Raw genomic sequence first — 14,683 nt, forward strand, 5'->3', positions numbered from 1 at the left:
ACCTTCTTTTTTTTTTTCCGACACAAGATCGCTCGGCAAACTTTGACACTGTATTTTGTATCGTACAATATTTCGGGAGTATTTTATGTTTTGATATTTTAAGAGTTGTGCCACGGATTTTTCTTCAATAAAGAACAAGAGAATGAGGGAATAAAAGAACGAGAGGAGAGAGAAAGAAAGGATATCTTTTTCTTTTATATTGCAAGAGATTTCTGCGCGTAGTTTATAAAACATAATAATTAAGTAACCAAATATTTATTTCTTTACGTCACATTTTAACTTAACTTATATATGTTATCGCATATACCTCTTAAATTTTCTGTTTCTTGATCTGATAGTAACATGTACAAAGCGAATACACGCGTCAAGTGCAACGTGCCGTAATTAAATCCACTTGTTTGAACACCCTACAAGATTAATTAGTTTCATCAATCTCTCATCAATCTGGCCGAATGAAGCTTTCAAAATTCATTCATCGTGCACCGTCGGCGTCGCGACGCAGACGCGGCCGAGCGAAAATGTATTTTTCTCTTTAATTCACCTCGGGCGAAGAGCCCAGAGCTCCGTCGCCGCGTATATGCTGAAAACGGACAAGACGTGTATGTGCACGCGTGCACGCGTACGTATACATGCACATGCATGACCGGCGGCCGGGGGGCGGTGGGGCGGGCGGGCGAGAAGCCAGGTGTTTTATTTCAAACCGTGGGACTCTCCTTAAAGAGAGGGATGCTTTTGCTTTTGCGTTACACGCGCTCTCCCGTCCTGCTCCCGGTCCCGTTCGCGGGAGCGAGACGGAGAAGGCGTCAGGAGCGAATGAAAAACAGGATTCGCGTCCCTCCACGCTTCCACGGGCAGCAGCCCTCACTACTTTTATTGTGTTTCCTTGTTCGATCGAACGTAACGTAACCCTCCCGCCCTCCCCCCCGCCTCACGGCCGCCCTTCGTCCTTTGATAGCGGGTTTTTCCTCTTCCTTTTTTTCCGCCTTTTTCTTTGTGCGCCTCCGCGCCATCCAGAGAGAATTGTGAAACGCGCTTCGCATATCCACGGGGGTACGTTTTACACGTGGCACCTCTACGCGTGGAAAAGAAAACAGAAAGGAATAAGGAAGCAAAGAGAGAGAGGGAGAGAGAGAAGGTGACACGATGTAGAAGAAATACACTGTGTATCCGTATAGAATGTATGTCCTCTTCTCTCTCAAGAGAGAGCAGAAAACCCGAATCCGAATCCCCGCGAGCTTGCCAATTCGGGGCTCGCGGTAAGCAGGCGAGCCTGCTGGGGAGAAGTCCGTTTGCCTTGTCCTCTCTGCCCTTCCTTCCTATGCCGTGCGACCGTTTCGGATGGAACGGTTACGTGAGCATCGCGCGCCACACAAAAGGATGCGCGGCTTCCTCTCTCTCTCTCACCTCCTCTTTCTTTCTACCCTTTTCTTCCTTCCGAATTCGTGCACGATCGTTAATAACCGCGCCTCGCAAGGTGGCGGAAACGCTGTCGTCCACCTCACTCCCGAATTGGCCGGAAACGCGCGGGAACGCCAAGCGACATCCTGGAGGAAAAAAATGCTTTCTCTCTTTCGACGAGGAAGAATCGCACGTAATGCGACGCGATGTGCACATGTATATTATTCGCGAACTTTTCGAATTACTAATCTGATAAAGTTTCCAACGCCAGTTTTCAACAGGTACTCGAATGACTTTTCTCTCTCGTCAAAGATCTCTATTATTTAATTTATCTTCACTCAATTAAAGAAAAAATCACTCCAAGATATTCGCGTATTTATTTCTTTGAAGGACGCGCGAAGGAAAATTGGAGGAGATTGCGGAAAGACGAACAGCACGTTCACATTCGAAGCAATTGCACGACTTTATTGTTTTCCATTTTTGCGCAATATAACATTCTTACAAAAGGCATTCTTCATAGTTGTTATATCCATGGTTCGGTAGCTCATGAAACACGAATTGACAGATTTAGATATTTAATATATGTATAATAACAGCAATATATAACGTTGATACAGTTGGAAAGTTAAAACTTGTACGATATATTACAAGAAATGTAATAGCAATTTTCTAATATGTTAATTTATAATACAAAACTTCGATTTTAATAAATTCACGTGTTTAATAGTTTAATCGAATCAATGAATAAAAAATGACGAGCAAATTATGTTGTTACGTTGTATCCTCAATATGCGAATTATATATTCAACGCTAATATTTAACTTTCACCAACAAGCATATGTTATGCTACAGGGTTCTTTTAATCCAGAGATAGAGAGACTATACAGAGTAGTACAATTTCGGTGAGTTCAGTTTTCAAGGCTGCAAGTCTTTAGATAAAATGAGATAATCCGATAAGTTAATCAGCAGATCTTCAGATAAAACAATGGAATTGCAAAATATTGTATAAGAATTATGTGGAACGATAGATTCAATCTGCTCAAGACCAACTGATATAAAAATTTACATTACAATTTAATATGAAGAACTTTTCAATTCAGCGAAGTAAAGCTGGGTCTAATTTACCACAACCAGGTATTCGAACTTTTTTTCCGGTGCTGCAAATCAATGTAAAAACACCCTAAAAATCATCGAGATCTGTTTTTCGCCAGATATACGTTTCTATCAAGATCTTTATCGATACTCGGACACCAACGTCGACATTTCGAGCAGATCTAGCAGGCCGGGACGAGTGCAATATGATTTAGACTATTCACAAATATTGCCTTCATCCCCACCTGCCCGATCCTCGAGGATCTCCATCACGAAACGGCTATTCTCGAGGAGGCAACGTCTTCCCAAATAGCGTTCCCTCCCACTCTTTCTCTCTCTCTCTCTCTCTCCTTTTCCCACCTGTCGGTCGGTCTCCCTTTGTTTCGCTCCTCGACGAGATACAATGCATCCCGATAGGCCGGGACTAGTGCAATATTGAAATATTATATTTCCGTTGAATATTGACACATATCTCGACCTATCTTCTATGCAACATGTAGAATTGGTTCGTTTTCCGGGACGTCGTCGCCGTCGTCGCCGCCGCCGCCGCCGCGCCGACGGGATCGGCCAAACCGACGGCGATATATACTTTTCGACTCGACGGTAGTCATTCCGCTCCAATTTGCGATGCGAGGATCGTGCGAGCCGAAGCCCAGGGCCGAAGTACCTGTCGAAGGGCCCCGGCGGGGACTCTCGCTCGTCGCCCGTCCACGTGACTCGTCCCACCGGAAGCTGTAAGGAGAATAAGATATGATTTCTAAGTGAGATAAGCAATCTTTTGGATGCAAAAGCGCGAGAAGTTGCACGACAGACGCGACATGATCAGTGTTCGAAATTACGATAACAAATTCAACAAATTGATCGCAAAAGGGACGTATCACTAACGCGTTTCGTTCCGAGAAAAATTAATTTAACAAGTTAAAAAAATTTGTTACGAATAAATTTTACGATTAAAGTAACGTAGAAATTGAAAAAATAGTATACACAATTAAGAGTTATCAAAATTCCAAATAATTCAATTCAGATTTAAGTATCACGTCCGTCGGCACTTTTCTCGGATGAACGCGCGGGTCAAAAATTTGCAGATCGAGCAACACACTTGCGATCATTCGAGCTAACAAATTCCACGCGCGAGCGTCGGTTCGTGCAAAAAAAATCACAATTCCCAAAAGCTACTCGGACGAAACGAGAGCGCGCGCGCGCGCGAGCGAGCGAGCTTGGCGACGAATTTTCTGCTTCAGCGATCGCGCCGCCGGAAATCTCGCGCGCGAAATCCGCCGGTTTTGCGATACGCGCAATTCGCTGGAATCGCGCGAGATTACGCGCGCCGTGCCGCGTTACACGCGCTCGCCCATTGATGGGGGCGAGAAATGCGTGAGCGCAGCGTGCGTGCGTGCGTGCGTGCCTCCCTTCCCCTTCTTCCTCTCTCTCTCACTCTCGCTCGCATGCATGCACGGGGGGGCTCTCCGACGTGGCCTTGGCGGTCAGTCTCCAAATCGGAGAGCCTTCTAACATCTAGCGTCTACTTCGAATCACAAATCATAGCCCGAGGTCGCCTCTCCGTGGACCGTAGGTCGGTCCATGGACGCTCCCGCGTTGCCCCGGTCCCGGCGGTCCCCGAAAAATAGGGCCTCTCGCTGAGAAATAGGGACCCGCGCGCCCGCCGGAATTTCTGTGAAACGAGAAACCGGGGGCTCTCTGGGCACGCTAATTCGTGCACACGTACACGCACGCACACACACGCATGCACGCACAAAGAGACACCATGCCGCCACATGCACGCGCGAGAATCGTTCGTTTCAAAAGTAGCACGAAACCTTGAGAAAGGCGACGATTCGAAATACTATAGCGAGAAAGCACGTTTACCTGATCTAAATCGATATTTCTTTTTTTTTCTTTGAAGGCTCTCGTAACAATGACGTAACATCCTCGAAACTCGACTTCCGACGACGCCGCCGCCCGTTCGCGGGAAGCGGAGGCGGAGGCGGCGCGCAGATATTCGCCCGTAAACACGCTATTGTTTATCGCTCGCGACGTTTCTCGTTTCTCCGTAACTCGTAACCCGACTCTATCGCCGACGGTCGGTGCGTGCACAACAATGTCTCGCACACCTCGCACTTCGCGCTATATATCGAGCGTACTGTCTTTTGGCGAACGGCGGCGGTGCCGCGACCGAAAATTCTCCCGCGAACAGGGATCGCTGCTCTTCTCTCCCTCTCGAGAGAGAACCCTCTCGCGTTTTCCCCGGCGCGCGACGTCGATCCGTCCTCGATCCCGCAAGGTCGCTGAAGCAGGCACGAGGAACGAGGATTCCCGAGTACAAAAAACGGAACGACGCGCCGCGAAACGAAAACAATCGCACGAGACGAGACGTTCCTCGCGACCCGTTAACTCGGACTTGGATGCCCTCGCGTGGCCACACGTTTCCGTTTCCATTCCGTCGTCGAAAAAATAAAGAAATCTTTCGATACTTTCCGTTCTTTCCTCTGGAGGTTTTTTTTCCCCGCTAGCATTACAATTAGAGAGATTGAGAATCAACTTTACCTTACCGTCACCGATCTTACCCAAAGCCAGGCAGCAACGAAGGGGGGCTGGCTCTCTCGTCGCTTCCTCTTCCCGGTCCTGGGTTCCAAATTCCGCGCCTGGTCACTCTCACGGGAGGGGACGATTGGCGATATCGGCGCCGCAGATCAGAGATGCGGCTCGACGCCGCCGACGTCTATCATCGCCGTGTCAATCCGGCGTGACGCGGCCGGCAGCTCTCGATCTCCTCGCACAATGCCCCTTCTTTTTCTTCTTCGCCGTCTTCGCCTTCGTTCTTCCTCCTTCGATCTTCGTATGTTCTTCGGCACGTGACGCGCCGGTCGGCGCGCTCGCGGCTCGATCGAGGTGCGTCACACGCAGGAAATAAATCGGACGCGTCGTTAGATCGTCGTCCGTCACTCGCGATAGATCACTCTCTTTTTTTTTCCTCTTTCTGTTTTTCTAGTATCTCTTTTTTCCTCCTTTTCGGTCCTTCTCGTCGTCGATCTTCTTCGGAGATGCTTCTCTGTAGTCTCTTCCCCGTCTTCCACTTGCACAACACTTACAACGGGAGACTGGAAATCTGGGAATGCACGCGCCAAGGGAGGATAAGCGAGAGTCCGAGGATCGAAGCGGAAAGGGAGACTTCCTCGGGAAACGACGAGAAAAGCTGACCATCCACGGCGAGGTCCTCGAGCAAACTGCGGTTGCGGCCAGGTGTCCCGCCTCCTTTATTCGTTTTGGGCCCCAAGTGGTGGGGAGAAGCGGGCTTATTCTTATTTAACAGCAACGGGAGACTGGAGAGCACCGCACCGGCGACGGCGGCGGCGACGACGACGATGGCAACGCGGCAACGCGCCTCAACGGCGGGGCCCCGAGAACATCGAAGAGAACCTCCCTCTTCCTTCCTTTTCGTCCCTTTTCTCGAGGCCCTCTTCTCTTCTCTCTCCCTCCCTCTCTTTCGCCTCTGTCCCTGCCCTGCCTGCCTCTCCGTCCCCCCGCTCTTGTCCTCGGCGTCCCTTGCGCGTCTCTCTCTCTTTCTCCCTTCTCCTTCCCTCCCTCCCTCCGTTTTTCCCTTTTTTTTTTTTAGTTTCTCCCGCATTATTCCGATCGCACGTCCGGAGCCCGCCAAAATTGTATCAGCTGTCCTGGATTTCGCCTTCGGCTCCTTTCAGGCGATGTGACGCGATATGCGCGCGACCGCCCCTCATCCTTCTTCCGTCCAGGTCCACCGTCCAGGTTCCGTCCAGGTTGCTTCTTCCGTCCAGGTAGGTAGGTAGGTAGCGACAGGCGGCCGGCGACCAATCGGAGACCGGGGAGACCGTCGGGACCCGGGGGAGAGATCCCGCCATTCGGTGGTAGGGAGGAGGGAAAGAAGGAACGATTAAAATTAACGCTTGACGATTATACACGCGCGTGATGACGGTTTGCGCCTCGCTCCCCGTGCCTGATTTACGACGAATGTGACAGATATCCGCCGCGCAACGGGACGAGTCCTCCTGGCCCTGGCTTCGTTCTGCCCGGCCTGCCTGCCTGCCTACCTCCCTGCCTTCTTTCCGATCGGCCCCAAACGATGAAAATCTTCCTGCCGAAGCACCGGATTATTATACGTGATTTATCGGAGCGAAAACCTCGGAAAACCTTGCGAATAATCGTATATGCGAATAGACGTGTATGTTCAAAGACATGAACAAATGTAAAATCAAATTGGCTCAGATTTCAGAATAGAAGCCTTATTTATAATGTGTATATTTTAGTATATACATATATATATTTTTATGTGCGCATATATTCTAATTCTTCAAACTTCTACATCGCACAGCACATAAAATAATTAATAGAACTTTATTTTGAATTTTAACACAAAAATTGTCAAAAATAAACTTCAAATACTCGATAGATTACCTGATCTGACAACTTTTTATAAATATCATACATATATATAGTTTGAAAAATATGTATTATTATATATAAGTAATAATACGAAACGAAATTTGTATGTTTTCGTTCAACGGTCACGGTATAAGCGAGCAACCAAAGAAGACGATAAGACAACGAATGTTATGTCTGTCTAATGTTTATAAGCATTTGTGTTTCTCGAGCTGTTACGAACATCGTAGGTCATTTCGTGTTGTACTTAACGTTTTCCGGTAAATTTCTCCTGCTCGAGCAACGCTGACCACGTTGTCGTGCTAACGAAAAACGCCTCTTCGTTAGTGCTTTATAAATAATGCCTTGTAATCCGCGGGACGACGGCTGCCCCGTCACCTCGCTAAGGTGTTTAGCCCTGTTTACTCAGTAATTTTACGCATCGCAGAACGTACACATGCTCGTTTTGTTCGCCATGCCGCATTTGATTATGCACCTACAAACGTATGTAAATAAGATAGCTACCCGAAAATTGAGCGAATGCTGTCTTTAAAATCATCGCATGATACGTTAATAAATTCACTTATTCGCAACAATTCTAAAATAATTGTAAAATACAGCATTGTAGGCAACTAATAAATAAAATGTATTTCTCGGCTAGTCTCAGCTTTCGTTCAGTTGAACGTCTATTTGACGATTTAAATATATTAAAATTACGATTTAATATCAATGTTCGCAGTATTTTACCAACGAATAAAAAGATTTGACTCGTGAAGAGATCGGTTCATTTATACACCTTGTATAAAAGTTTAATTACGCCACGAGAACTTCAGATTGGCCATTAATGCAGAAATGATCGATCGTCGGATAAATCGACGAAGCAATAAAGTAAGATCTGGAAGAATGACGTTTCAATCGGGGCGCAGCAATGCGAGGCAGCACGATTGTACCGATTTCAAACAGCTACGGTCGCTTTGTCGGTCCGCGCGTAACACACGTCGCGGTATCACCTGGAACAGCTGAAACTTACGTTCACCACGTGTTCACGTCATTAAGAACGTGGGCTCCACTTTGTAACAGGTTGGAACAGGCTTCTCTCAAACATTATTTGCAGCACGCTTCTCGACGTGGCACATTATCTTAACGTTGTCCGCACGATGAATTTCGTAAGTAACATTTCGTCCGTATTTTTAACTGTTTGACTGGTTGAAAACGCATTGTCCTCGTATATTAGTTCCATTGTACTTTTTTAAATATTACGTGGATCGTTTTCTATCGTTTTATTACATATATAGCTTTTATTTTGTGCCAGCACTTTGACATCGCATATTTATCAGAGATCATTTCATTCGCCTCATGTTTCTATCGACCTATAACACATTATTCGTTTGCAATTCATAACGATCGTTGTTCTGACTCAACGAAAAGAGCGAAAGCTCGCCGAGAAAGCCTGATTATTACAAATTCGTATAATACATGTTTTCAATTCCTTGCTCACCTTTGTATCATCTATTGGCTTCATTTTTTTTTTCTATCACATGACGCAGCAGCCGATTTCGAAACAAAATTCCTCGAATTTGTCGAGGACGTGTGTGATCGTTGCAGAAATACATATTATTCTTCGGCCAGGCGTGTCCCTCGATCGTGTGCGTACCTATATATTTCTCCCTCACCAGAGACACGCGCATTATATTTCTCGCCTTTGCTCCCTTTTCCAATGTTGCGCTCACCTTCTCCCCCGCGCGGACGAGGGTTCGGGGAGGCGGGAGGGGGGGGATGGGGGGGAGAGAAAGAGATCATCGCTCGCGATCAGCTGCGACGCGGATGTTTATCGAGACGAAGTGTAATCGTCGCACAGCGATTTCCTTTGTGCCCCGAACTCCCGCGCGGGGCAAAGGGGCAAGGGGGCACAGGGGGGCGGGGGGGAGGGAGAAAGAAAAATCGGGGAAAGGGATGATTGAGAACCACTTGTAGGAGGACAGCTGCGCTCTGCGAGCGCATCTGCTGTCGGTTGCGCGGGCACGCGCTCACATATACTTACGCTCGGTGCCCACGCCGGTGCGGTGCGTGCGCTCGATGAGAGAACGGCGCGCGCGAGAGCACGCATATACGAGCGTATATATGCGACCATCTCTTCCTTCTCCTTCCCCACCTCCTCTTCCTTCTTTTCGTCGCTCTTTTTCTTATCGTTTCATTTCCATGTTCCTTTTCTGCTTTCCTTCCTCCTTCGATCGCCCGCGCGATCTCTTTTTCCTTTCTCCCTGTCGCCTTTCTTTCCTCTCTCGGAGGATGTCGTATTCTTCTTGAGCACAATCGCGCCAACGCGAGCTGCAATCCGTCGTGTTTCGCTGTAATCATCGTGCCTCGTTTCTCTCGAAATTATCGAGTTCGTCTTCTTAAAATGCCCTTGATCTGTAATTAATCGCGTTATTTAGTAATTTTTATATTTCTTCAGTATGAGGGAAAAATCTAATCTCAGGGGATGATTTACGTTCAAGGGAACACCGCACGAGGTGCATCACTCCCCGAGTTTTCCGCACCGACTTGTCTATCTTTTTCTCCCGTAGAGTATTTTGAAATTATATAACTATATTGAGCCGCATTATACTTGTATGAGCCATATTCTATTTTATTCCTATCGACCTTACATGGAAGTGAAGTGGCTTACGCCCTAAAACGTCACATAAACTATTCCCTATTCTATTCCGCGCCATTCGGCTCTTAAACTGCGTCCCAAATCGTCTGCGCTTCGTCCTCTGCACGCTTTCTACCCCTCCTCCTCTCTCTCTCTCTCTCTCTCTCTCTCTACCTCTCCCGAGGCCGAGGTTGACCGCTCCGACGCGGTTTCCGCATATATACCTCCCGTTGTATTTCACGTGTACCACTCCACCACGTGTACCACCCTATGCGTTCGGAGAGTTGACGGAGCCCGTTCTCCTTTAGCATCCCTCTTATACCGGAGGAACTGGTACCTCGTCCATCTAGATTTCTAGAAAGAAGAAAGACCCCGGGATCATTTATGGTGTACATAAACCGTTGCAGTACTATCTCTCTCCCCTTGCTCTTATTCGTACGGCACCCTTCGACATACAGGGAGACTCGTAACTAGCTTACGAAGTTCAAGGGCACGGTGCTCATCCGAATCTCCGTGCGGATGAATATCGTAACGCTGACAGACCTTTTAGACCTGCGAAATGGTGCACGAAGGTTTAACGAAACTCGATATTTTAAACAGAGCTCGTTTCGGCAGAATTTTAAATCTATTTTTAGCCAGCGGCATATTTGACGGCAATTAAAAGGTCACGAAGGACGAACGATAAGTTTGAGTTTTATTTTCCTTCGTAAGGATCTATTGCCTGCAATTTATTTTAACTGAAGCTACATCTAAAAGACAACCTTGAATATTGTATCCCTGAATGTCATCCTTGAGCATTGGAAGGAACCAGCGGATGCGATCAATTCAATGCATGCCGCTCTTCTCTTCAACTTTATCTTTATTTCTACTTCAGCAGGATTCTCATAAAAAGAAAGTTTGAATATACGGAATATTGTGTTATAAATAATGTGAAATTTTCATGGAATTTTCCGAAAACCTGGGTGGTATTTGAAAGAGATTCGAGATGTCTTAGGACAATCCACGATAAAGCATTTTGCAAAGAAAAGTTAAATAATTCAGCCATTAGCATATATTGCCATTTTATAATTTTTAGCAATTAATATTAATGGCTAATCGTTCTATTTTTACTTTCAACGGTTAAATATTTTGTGAGACAATTAAGCTGGAAGGATAGAAAATTTAGAAGTGAGCAAACATCGTGATTTCATGAAGTCTCAAAACTTGGAGTGAAAATGTCTTGGGCGTAACGTTTAGAATCCTAAATAATCGAACGCTTGTTAACCGTGCCTGAAAATGTTCAGGCTTGAAAAATTCAACGGTCGAACATCCGGACGGAGCCTGGGGTTTGAAGCTTAAAATACCGGTGGAAACTTTTCTCTCCAAAAAACTGTTTCTTTTTCCCGTCCGTTCCGTCAATTGCGAATAGTGTTGTATACCTGGCCCTGGTGCAACGCGGCTTATGCAGGATTTTGTGCATCGCGCTACCGGCGTGGCGGTGCGGTGCGGTGCGGCGACGGAGCTGCAGCTTGCCAGCCAGCCGGTACATAACACCACCGGTACCCCGAAAATTTCCTTTGTCCCCATTGTCCACGGGCTTTTCATCTCGCGACGCTCACAGCACTGCTTCCGAGAAAATTTCGAGTCTGCCGTTCTCTTTGTATCTCCTCTTCGCTCCTGTCTTTTATCCGTCCTCTCTATTTTGCTCGCATTTCCCGGGAGAATCCTGCCGCCGGCGTCCAACTTGGATTGGATTACAGGCAATTCTTTCTAGAAGCAAAAATGCAGTATCAGCAATTTTCGATCCCTCAATCTTTAAGAACGAAGAGAAATCTAAAGAGTTTTGGACACTCGACTTCGGGGGTGCGAATGTATGATGAAACGTTGTTTCATTTGAAAAGTAAGATGTTCTTTTTCTCCATCAGAATCTTACATTCGAGAATACACGGGTTAATTTATATGTATTAAATATGTGTATTAAATATTAAAACGGTTTGCTAAATACAGTAGACTCCCATATAACATAGGTTTATATTATACAATGGAAAATTTTTAATATTTGTTTGTTTTAAAGTAAAATAAAAATATTTTACTGTACTACATCTCTAATATTAATTTTACATTTTTTTGTGATAAATACTTACATCTTTTATAAATATGTGTTTCCATATTCATACACAATCCATATATAATCTATGTGATTCGTATACAACACAGAATGTATCCTTATGTTATACGTACATGTCTACCGTACATTTTTCAAATATAAGACTCTTTTGTCTTCTTCCCATTTATTTTTCAAAAATTATAAATTTACTTACTCTATACAACATGATTTATTGGGCTTCTTAACGCTTCTTTACGCGTATAAAAAAAAATAATCAATTTGTAATGCATTTCAATATGGGAAAAACAGAGAGGAACCGAAAATTTCTAAGTACGCCCGAAAATCTGAAGAATACCTAGATGAGAATAAAAGTCGCAAGGGAACCACATTTTCTTGCCGGTCATCAATGACCCGTCCGAGGTCCGAGAGACGTTGGTGGAAAGACAATCCTGGAATTTGCATCCGTGGGAATTTTTCTTAAGAATCCTTTTCCCTCGCATCATCGTGGTCAGGCAACATTCCTGCTTTTTGCACTTTTGCAGACGTTTTCGATGCCGCTAGAAAAAGATTGAATTTTTTTCCTTTTTCTATTGCCCATTTCGTTTGTTCGTCTATTAGTTTTAACTTAACGCTACCTATGGGGTCGAAATCCTTAACACATGAGTTTGCATATATCGAAACACATTCGAGAAGCCTAATATTCGCGCATTTATGACTGTTGGATATTTGACAATAATTTAATAATACTTTTATATAATTTTTTTTAATACTTATTGAATTATATATATTACTGTGCAACTTTTCTAATGACAAACGTTACAACTTTGGACATTACTTGTAACGCTTGTCATTTTTGGACATTAGTTCTTTTGGCTTAGATTTATAGAGCCTTTTTCTTCTACTCTTTCAATAGATATTTTTTTCTTTTGAAATCCCGACGCTTTCTTTTTCCCTCCGTATATATGTTATAGTTTTGAGGAAACTTTTAACTTTAACCATATCCGGTCTGTTCCAACTCTCCCGGTGGTAAAGTATTATTGATGGAAGGTCGACATATTTTGAGAACAATTCCCGATTGTTTTCCTTTACCTACGACAATCGATTACTTCTAAGAAACTATGTGGAAAATATAACGTATTTCAATTTGCGATCAGGATTTGTTAAACAATCGCCAACCACATGTGTTAGCGACCACACACGTTCGAAAATCAACGTTACGTCGATTTTCGAATCCCTGAAACGTACAATGGAGCAACATTGAGAGATACCAACAATAAGAGAAAATATTCGAAAACCTGAAAAAATATTAAATGTAGGTATCAGATTATGTTTTATTACTTTTGCGATTTAACAAACCCTTTCAATCTATGCGAGGGTTCGTTAAATCGCAAAAGTAAGTACAAATGTAAAGGTATCGTAAGCATCCACCCGGTATACATTTGAACACCAACGTTTGATCGATTTCGAACTTCGGAGTAACCGAAATCCGCACAACATCGAGAGATATGGAGAGTAAACCAGGAAAATGTTGGGGGGGTTCGAAGTTTGGTCAATGTCAACACCTGCCGAACGTTGCCGGCGCGTGCCTGTTTCTGTTTGCGCGCTGGATTACCGTAATCATGATGTCGGAATATTTTTCAACTCGAGTGAAATTAGGTGTCTCGAGTACAGTCTAAAATAAGTATGGTCTAAGGAAATAACGTCTCATGTGAAACTCATTACAGTTTACGCGAAAGCTGAATTATAACGTAAAAAAATAACATAAAAATTATATTTGTAGACAAAACACATCATTATACAGGGTGTCTTTAAACTGATTGAAAAGGAAGAAGGAAAAAGAGGAAAGAGACGATTCCTCGTAAAGAGACGAAAAAAGTTAGAACAAATTTTCTTCGTACAAGATTGATTTTCGGAACAATTCACCCTGTATTTAAGAGTTATCGCATTATCTAATGGATATCATAGCGGGTCGTTAATGAGCAACGACCGTCATTTATATCTTATTCGAATAATCGCGTTGGGAAATATCGCGGCGCCACGATTACGCCGCGAAGCCTGCAATTTCGCGGTCTTATCGCTTTATAAGCGCACTTGGAAATCTCGAGGGGCACGCAGGACGTCAGTAGACCGTATGGACCTTTGCGCGGTAGGCAGGGGCCCAGATGGCAAGCGCCCGGTGGTACCCTTGCAGTTTTTGACGGCCGGTCCCGAGTCCCGGACGACATCGCTACCACCTGCTGCAACGCGTAAATCAGCCCGGCTCGTTAAACGCCACGATTTTCGACAGATACGAGCGCAATTCCGATGACAGATCCTTCTCGATCGCACGATCAAATTATTCGTCTCGCCTACCGTGGTCGGTTTCCGAATTCCAGAACTTTCTTCGTCCGCTCGCTTCGTCTATTCGCTTACTCTTTTTTTTTCTATTTCTCTTCCTTTCTCAATCTGTCCACTTTATTTTCATTCAGATCTGAAATTATATTTATAAATTTAGAATCATACTTAGAAATACTTACCTATAATCCTTGTGTTATATCGTATACATTTATTATTGTATTAAGACGATCGACAAGCATGTTATTGATGTCAATGTCAAGGATATTATTTACTGGTCCGCATAGTCGATCTCTGTGTGTTTCGTTTCATTTCAATTTCAAAATTATATAAGTATATTATTATATAAATATAACTCTAGAATTTACAAGTGCGGTGTTCCAATGTCCATTTCTATGCAGATTAATTTTAATCTCGGGTTAACTTTTACTTTTTACTCCTTTCTAATTCTTAAAATTAGAACTAGAAAAAGTAAATGGTACTTAAGTTGAACCGAGATTAAGATTAATCTGCATTGATACAAATAGACATTAGAGCTATACTTAAAAATTCTACAGTTACATACTTATATAATTTTGAAATTATATTCATAAATTCAAACGAAACAAATAACTGGCAATGAGATCGACTATGCGAACCAGTAAACATGAACATCGACATTGACATCGGTAACGTGCGTGTTGTCCTAATACAATAATAAATATATACGTGTAACACAAGAGATTATAGGTCAGGGATGATTATCG

At 44.3% G+C, this 14,683-nt stretch overlaps 1 long non-coding RNA gene across 1 annotated transcript; it reads right to left on the reverse strand.

Annotated features, from left to right (window-relative positions):
• Positions 1-10,976: 10,976 nt before the first annotated feature.
• On the reverse strand, positions 10,977-14,065 carry LOC112461009. Its single transcript, XR_003041507.1, has 3 exons — positions 13,956-14,065; positions 11,959-12,160; positions 10,977-11,266 (listed from the first exon to the last, which is right to left on the reverse strand). It is a non-coding gene; the product is annotated as an uncharacterized LOC112461009 (long non-coding RNA).
• Between the last annotated feature and the right edge of the window lie 618 nt (positions 14,066-14,683).

This window comes from Temnothorax curvispinosus, unplaced genomic scaffold, assembly GCF_003070985.1.
Source record: "Temnothorax curvispinosus isolate PA1 unplaced genomic scaffold, ASM307098v1 QBEX01010978.1, whole genome shotgun sequence".
Classification (NCBI taxonomy): Eukaryota; Metazoa; Arthropoda; class Insecta; order Hymenoptera; family Formicidae; genus Temnothorax; species Temnothorax curvispinosus.